Source organism: Belonocnema kinseyi, chromosome 3, assembly GCF_010883055.1.
Source record: "Belonocnema kinseyi isolate 2016_QV_RU_SX_M_011 chromosome 3, B_treatae_v1, whole genome shotgun sequence".
Lineage (NCBI taxonomy): Eukaryota > Metazoa > Arthropoda > Insecta > Hymenoptera > Cynipidae > Belonocnema > Belonocnema kinseyi.
In genome coordinates, this window is record NC_046659.1 from 103,658,527 (window position 1) to 103,666,274 (window position 7,748).

The following is a 7,748-nucleotide window of genomic DNA, read 5'->3' on the forward strand; positions in this document are numbered from 1 at the left end:
AGTGCCTTGTTTTTCCGTTTCTTTTCACGTTGCCGAAAGTTACGGTTCGGTTATCGGTAGTGCTTCTGAGCAGGGGTAGACGAAGATAGGTTTGTGATGAGACCTCCTGGCCCCACCCTCCTTCTTGTTCTGGATATCGGCCCGCGCTTCAGACTCGATAGGTTCGTTCTCGCTGCTGTGCTCGTCCTCGCTGAAGATGTCTTCTTCTTCACCATCCGAAATCGATTGTGCATTGACTTCCGGAACTCGTTCGTTCAGAGGAGGGCGGTTGTGTTCCTCCTCTGTTTGTCCCTCAAGCACTTGCTCGAGAGCTGCCGGTTGTTGTTCCTCAGGGGCCGCCAGGTTGACCCCTAGACGTGCCTAAGCTGGAACTAAACTGCTGCTGTGGACTTTCTGGATCGCTCCGTCCTTATTTATCCAGTAGACCTTCCCAGAAAGATGCGCGGTGATCTGGAAAGGTCCAATCCGGATATCAGCCAACTTGGTCTTGTAGCCCTCTGCCCTGTTGTACAGTTTCCGCTGTAAAACGTAAACCCAATCTCCGGGTACGAAATTTGGCCTTGGTGGAACAGAGGCGTACCGGGCTTGATAGGCCGCCTGATGTTGTCGGGCCTCTTTCTCTCGACGTTGTAATTCTATTGTCTTCTCTCGTTTGTCTGGGTTTTGGAATCGCCATTCGCCTGGCGCGGCTATGGCTTTCCCAAAAAGCAAGAAACTAGGAGGCACCCCTGTGGCGACATTTCGGCGACGTCGCAGACCGTACAGGATGTCTGATAAGTGATAATCCCATAAGCGCTGATTGTCGACATGCAGATGTAGACGCAAACCCTTTTTCACCTCTTGGTTTCGGCGTTCGGTAGGGTTTGCGCGTGGGTGGTACACTGGCGTTGTCCACAACTCGCAGTCCCAACTCTGGCGCGCCTCAGCCCAAACGTGACCGGTGAATTTAGTCCCATGGTCGCTAAGGACGTGTTTAGGATATCCGTAGCGAGAAAAGACCTCCTTCTGGAGGGACTTGGTGAGGTAAGGTGCCTCAGAAGAGCGGAGGGGGAAGGTTTCCACCCAGCGCGTAAAGAGGTCTGTGACCACGAGGATAAAGCGGTTCCCGTCGCGAGTGTGAGGATAGGGGCCCGTTAAATCAACGGCAACTGTCTCCCACGCGTGACGGGTGACCCGTGGATGTTTTGTGTTGGGTAACCGTGTGTGTACAGGCTTACAACACAGGAAAATATGGCACCCGGGCACGTAACGGCGGATCTCGCGGTTCACGGCGGGCCAAAAGAACAAAATTTTGTACCGCACGGAGAGTTTCATCGGTACCGGGGTGTCCTGAGAGGGGGGAGTCATGGTACTCCCATAGGACTCTTTGTCATAACGTGGGTGTCACAGGTAACCATCAGTGGTTGTCGAAATGTCTTCGGTACCAAAAACCATTCTCGTCTAGGCGATGTTGCTCCAAGAAGATCCTCTCCTCTTTACTGCGGACTTCTTGGTTGTTGATTTCATTCCAACGAATGACGTCGCGAGAAATTTTTCGGTCCTCCTGTTGGGCAGTTTTAACCTCCCCGAAAAGAGGAGGTGTAGGTGAATTCTGAATGGCGCTGAGGACTGGGACTCGATCGCCTTGCACATTATCTAGGGCGGGTCGAGTAGGTGGTAACATGGACTCGAGATCCGGTTCGCCACGGGACATCTCGTGCGGGTCCGGATGGTGAGAGAAAGCATCCGGAAGTTCGTTGTTCTTTTCCGGCGCGTACTCAACAATGCCGGGAAAGCGACTGAGGAATAAGTCCCAACGCGTCAATTTATCGCGAATGTCCTTCTGGCGATCCAACCAGGTGAGCGTTTTGCTATCCGTCCTTTGGATGAAGGTTTGATCCTCGAGGAAAGGATGGTAGCGCCTAATAGCCCATACGATAGCAAGACACTTCTGATCGTTCCAGTGATATTTTGCCTCGGTGGTCGAGAACTTGGCACTCGCGAAAGAAATGATCTGCCTTTTTCCGCTAGGCTCCTCTTGCATGAGGGTCTGGAAAGCAAGCTTAGCTACTTCGAAATCTCCCAACCGTTCCGGCGTCCTTTTGTACGGTCTTTTGATAAAAGAAGATCTGTTAGAGGGGCGAGTATAATCGAAGAGTTGGGTATATACTCTTTTACCCAATTTTTGCCATTGGTACTTACAACATGCCCAAGGTACGCCGCATGAGGTTTTAGAAAGTACCTGGAGCATTTTTAAGGCCGAAGGGCATTACCCTAAATGCCAGTAACCGCTTTTGAGGTCAAGAGTCGAGAAAATCTTGGCCGTACCAAGATCCTTAAGCGTTTCATGGATCCTTGGGAGGCACTGTGAAGCATCTACGGTCACTTTGTTTAATCGACGGTAGTCGACGCAAAACCTATATTCACCGTCCTTTTGGCCAGCGATGACCACAGCTGAGCTGAACAGAGAAGTGGTTGGTTCTATAATGCCGTCACGCATCATCTCGGGAACCTGATAGTCGATATAGTGCCGCTTGTCCTCAGAATAACGGCAAGGGGGTTCACGGAAGGGCAGTGAGTTCAAAACGTGAATTTTATGTTTGGTGGCCGCGAGGGTCTTTTTTAATCAACTGCCGTCATAAAAAAGAGAGGCATAATCATGCACGAGATTCAAGAACATTAGCCGGAGCTCTGTAGGGAAATCGTCCTTCAAATCTAAATTCATAGTGGTGGGAGCACACTTGTAGGTGTATGATAAAGCCCTTAAATATGCACGTTGTCGACCCGTGGTACCAATAAAAATGCAGTCGGCCACGTGGTCGTGTATCACGTGGTGTCTGCGTAGCCATGGTCGCCCGAGAATAAGCTCAGCTCTGAGCTCGGAACTTATGTGAAAATCATCGGGATAAATGGTTTCCTGGAGGTTTGGTTTCAGGTGAACGATACCTTTAAGTGAGATAGTAACTCCTATGGTGGCTAGAAGCGCGTATCGGGAACCCTGTTTTCGGGTTTTGTGTTCGGCCTCAGTCAAAATTTACGTGTTGACAAAATTATGTGAGGCGAGCGTGTCGATCTCAGTGATCACTTCTCGTTCTTCAGAAGAACACGGACTTGAGGTAGGCTGCTGAGATCAGAGTACATTGCGCTTAGGACCAGGGTGCGCCAGGTTCGGCGGAGGTGATCGGTTCTGGGAGCTCGGCCGCCCGAGCTCGCCAATTTTTCCGGGAGAGCTTCCGACTGTCGGGCCAATATGGTCGGAAAGTGTTTGTGGTAGTGTCTTCCGGGGCAGTAATGGCATTGTGGAAGCGAACGCGAAACCTGGGGCTCTATTGTCGTGGATAACGATGAGGCGGTCGTTTTGGGTTTCAAGTGTTCGCGAGAATCCTTACGTGGATACTCTTTAGCCTCGTCAGCTTCGGCTTGAACAGCGTGCTCAAACAGATCCTTGAATGAGGATAGATGAGCGGCACGGAGCACCTTTTTAATTGAAGCCCGTGAAGATTCGAGAAGGAGCCCCACTATCTGTTGCTCAGGGGCATCAGGAAGGAGCCTAAGTGCCAGGAGGTATTTTCTTTGTAGGAATACTCCGGTTTGCTCTTTGTCTGTTAGTTTGAGCGAGTACAATTTGATCTATAGCTTATTAACGGTACATGCTCCTGCGTAATGTTGCACCAGCATGTTCCTGAATTTGGACCATGGCAAGGATAAATTCCGATATGCCTCGAATCATTTAGCTGTATGATCTGTGAGGGACTTGTCGTTCATTTGCGCCCATTAGGCTTAATCGATTGCGGCGTTTGTGAAATAATTCTCACACTTGTTGAGGAAAACTAACGGATCTTCGTAGTCTAGACAAGCGAAGGTGGTGCGAGGGGGTTCAGGTGAACGGAATGCCCGTACCAATGCGCGCCAATCGTTCATAGCTAAGTTTGGTGCTCCTGCTTGCAGAAATTGGGGCTGTGTCATAGGGCTTAGTGGACTTTGTTGGGGTGGAGCTTAAACGTTCTGCCGAAAAGGGGCAGGTGTTGGTGCTCCTGGTATAAAAAAGGGACTTACCCTAATTCGACGTTCGATTTCTGGTCCGTTATTTGGCATAGGAAGTGGTACCGAAATAGTCGGTACGAAAACTGGGTCCTGCGCTAAACTAGAAGTGGCCATTTGGTCACTATTGAGTGTTAGGGGCGAAAGCGAAATTTCTTTAGCTAAAAGGGGTGTTGAGCTAACCTTCTCTTGTGTTGTGGGGTCAATGTCAGGCGCCACCGAGTTTTCTGGGTTATTCTCGGAAACCGGAGTCTGTCGAGTCGAGTCGACATTGTTCAAATGGCTGATTTGCCCGGGCCGCAGCGAGTTGCAGTGGGAGAGCGAATGGTACTCATTCGCTGCTGGTTGTCGTCAGCCACTGCTGAAATTTAGAAAAATCTAGAGGTCCACGTTTGGGCCGCCAATTGATTACCTCTCCCTTTGCAAAGGAATTAAAGAGCCCTATCGGGGCGAAAGAATCGGAAAAATATTACCCAATAGGGCTAATGCGGCGGTGCCTGGTTAGCCTAAAGAGGAAAATTGTCGCCTTGTTTAGTCGACCCTGGTAAAAAGGGACGGCAAAAAACTTTCCGGCGAACTGCAGGTGGGAATAAATACCTTTTCCGGGCTGGAAAAAAGCAAATCCGGATCAGGCAATTCCTTTAAAGGGGGGCAGATCAATTCTGGTATTTTAATCCGTTGACAATGCCCCTGTGATACCGCTAAGGGAGAACATCCCAAAGAGGCCGACGTTAAAGAAGAGGTGGACGCGAGAGGGACAGACGGGAGCTCTCGGATGGTTTCCGGAACGACCCTACCTTTCAGTGCCAGGGCCAACAGTGCCTTTATTTTACGTTTCTTTTCACGTCGCTGAAAGCTACGGTTCGGTTGTCGGTAGTGCTTCTGAGCAGGGGCAGACGAGGATCCCGCTAGTAGGACTTCACGTGATGACGCGACTAGGGACTGAGGGGCGCGGTAAGTCACCAAGTCAATCTTGGTTGAGACTCTCCCGAAAGAGGGGGGAGTGCCTCAGTGTACTTGAGTCATTCGGCGCGGTTAACGAGCGCTTCGTACCCGTAAGTCAAGCCCTTTTTGGGACCAAAATAAAGAACAGAAACGATGGGAAGCTCGTGCCCGGGCGCATACCAGGCAACCTAGATTTGTCTCAGAGGATGTAGATAACTGACCCGGCAGTAATCTGGCTTAGACCGGAAAATCCATAGTTCGGACTGGCAGCCTAGAGGGGTTGAAAAAAAGCGACAATAGCTGACGGGGCTGTTATCGAGCTCCAACCAGGAAGCCTATACGAGTCGCGAAGGAGGATAATAACCAAATGGGCTATAATCGGACTCAAACTGGTTAACCTCCTCAAGTCGCGAAGAGGAAATTTATGGTCGGACTTTGATCGGGCTCCAACTCGGAAGACTAGACGAATCGCGATGGAAGCTAAACACTGAAATCCCTTGGGTGAAACGCGACACACGAACTCGGAGGTTTCGTGAACAATAATATACGCAACACACATATAATGTAAATACAGGAACAGCAGAGCTTTGGTCCGTACAGTTAAATCTAACCTCTCACCCAAATTGGGGACGCCGAATGACGTTCAGTATTGGATGCCGGGTTGGATGTCAGACACGAGAATCAAACACAAAAATAAATACATATACAATTGAGAGTCAGCACAACCTGGCATAACCTCCTGGCCAAATCGATGCCGCCCTCGCCCCTAGTTGGGACTAAAATACACTGCAAGAGAGAGATAGTAAACCGTTCTTTTCTATCCGTGGTGGTGAATTTCCGCAGAGATGTTTTTCCGGGGTGAAGACGCCACTCGTCGTCTTCTTGGGAGAAGATTTCCCCTCTTTTGTCCTTCGTAGGTATGAAACTAATAGGACCCAGGAAGCAGGAAGGCACTTTCAATAAAAACACCGATTTCCAGACAACAATGAGCACGATACATATGTTTTACTAAAAACAATGTTTGTACACGAGGGGTGCATGGCTCGTTGACCACGCTCAGTTCCGAACAGTCGAAAGACAGGCGAGCGCTTCTCGACCTGTCCGATTTCAATCGATTTTTCAGTTATTATTAACTATTTTTATTATTGCAATAAAAATAGAAATATGAACCGATCTTATTTGTTTAAAAAGAAATGAGTTCTGAGCAATCCCGTGCTTTGAACTGTGTCAAAAGTTATTCACACTTATTTAATTTAATTATTCACTAATTCAATCAGTAAGGACCTATTTCGATTTTCAATACCAATCAAGCCTATTAAGTTAAGGTTAGTTAAATCTAACTATTCGTATCAGTTATAACTTTATATTAATTGAACTCATTTAATTCTAAACGAATTAATGGGTCTGAGTATATTGTATTGAAAGAAATATCAAATGCTCGGAGTCTGATTATTTCCAAGGATGAGGGGAGCAAAAATATCAACTTTACTTATATTGCTTAACAATAACTTAACCTTATTAATTTTAAAACTTAAACCGGAATTCATCTCCGATTCATATTTAAAAATAAGCGGGCCCTCTTATTTAAAAATATTATCAAAGCTGTAAGAATCTATAATGTTAGGAGTTTGAGATCTTTGAGAGTGAAGTTGAGAGAACAAGTGGGTGAGGGGAAGAGAGGCAGGAGGGGCCCTGTGGGAAAGTGGTGAGAAACGATAGGAATCGAGTAGAGCGTAAGATGAGACAGTAAGAGTGAGAGAGATGGCGATAGCTGAGAAGAGCAGAAACTGGTTTCGGGCCAATCGACCGAGCCATCGGCTGCCTGGAAAAGCGAATTCAAGCCGCAACAGAGTCGACAGTTGAGAGAGTCATCGGGCGATAGGAGAGAGATGATGGGGGGGAGGGTATGTTTGTAGGAAAAACCGAGGAAAGTGGCGGGAAGGGTGCAGAGCAAGAATGAGAGTGTTAGAGTGAGAGAGATGGAGATTGCTGGGAAGAGTAAACTGGTTTGTGTCTGACAAATCAAGGCCGAAAATGGAAAAGCGAACTCTTGTCAAGCTATCTTGAGTAGGAAAATATTAATAGGTGTGAGTGAAAAAGAAAGAAGAGGTTAAAAAGAGAGAGAGTATGCGAAGCCAGGAATTTGAAAAGATGAAGAGCCAAGAAGTGAGAAAAGGTTGTTTATCTCAAAGGTTTGGAAGATTCCAAATTTTATGTCTTATCTTAGCCTATGGCCGATATCAGTTTTAAGATCTTATTCAGTCAATTTGCAGATTTAAAAGAAAATATATATCTGAAATGTTAGGATAAAAATATTGTGGATTTTATAGTTAAGAAAAAAATGTTGGTTAAAATAAAAGCAGGTGGAGATCAATGCTTCTTTCGAGACAACTTTTTCACTCAGCGTTCTTCAAAGCCATAAAAGTAGTAAAATAGCCAAAATCTAAAGGAACATTATCAAAATTTTAGATTTTTCTTATCCACAAGTGCTGTCGACAAATCGAAGAAAATAAAAGAAGTGTCTACCGTTACGGAATTTTCCGTAACCGCGGTGTGCTTGAAAGGGCTTTTAAATATTTTCCTGGCATTTTAGGGTTTCCTGCTGGATATGTTGCGCTGTCTTCCCCAAAAATTCTAGTAAAATTGTTTCTAATTGCCTTTTTTTACTTTTTCATATAATAACTTACTTCAGTAAAAAAAATCTAAATAAGCTCTTTGAGCCTTTTTCCATGTAAGGCCCTTTTTCTTCAATTTTTGCAAGTTTTAATACGAAGAGCCTGATG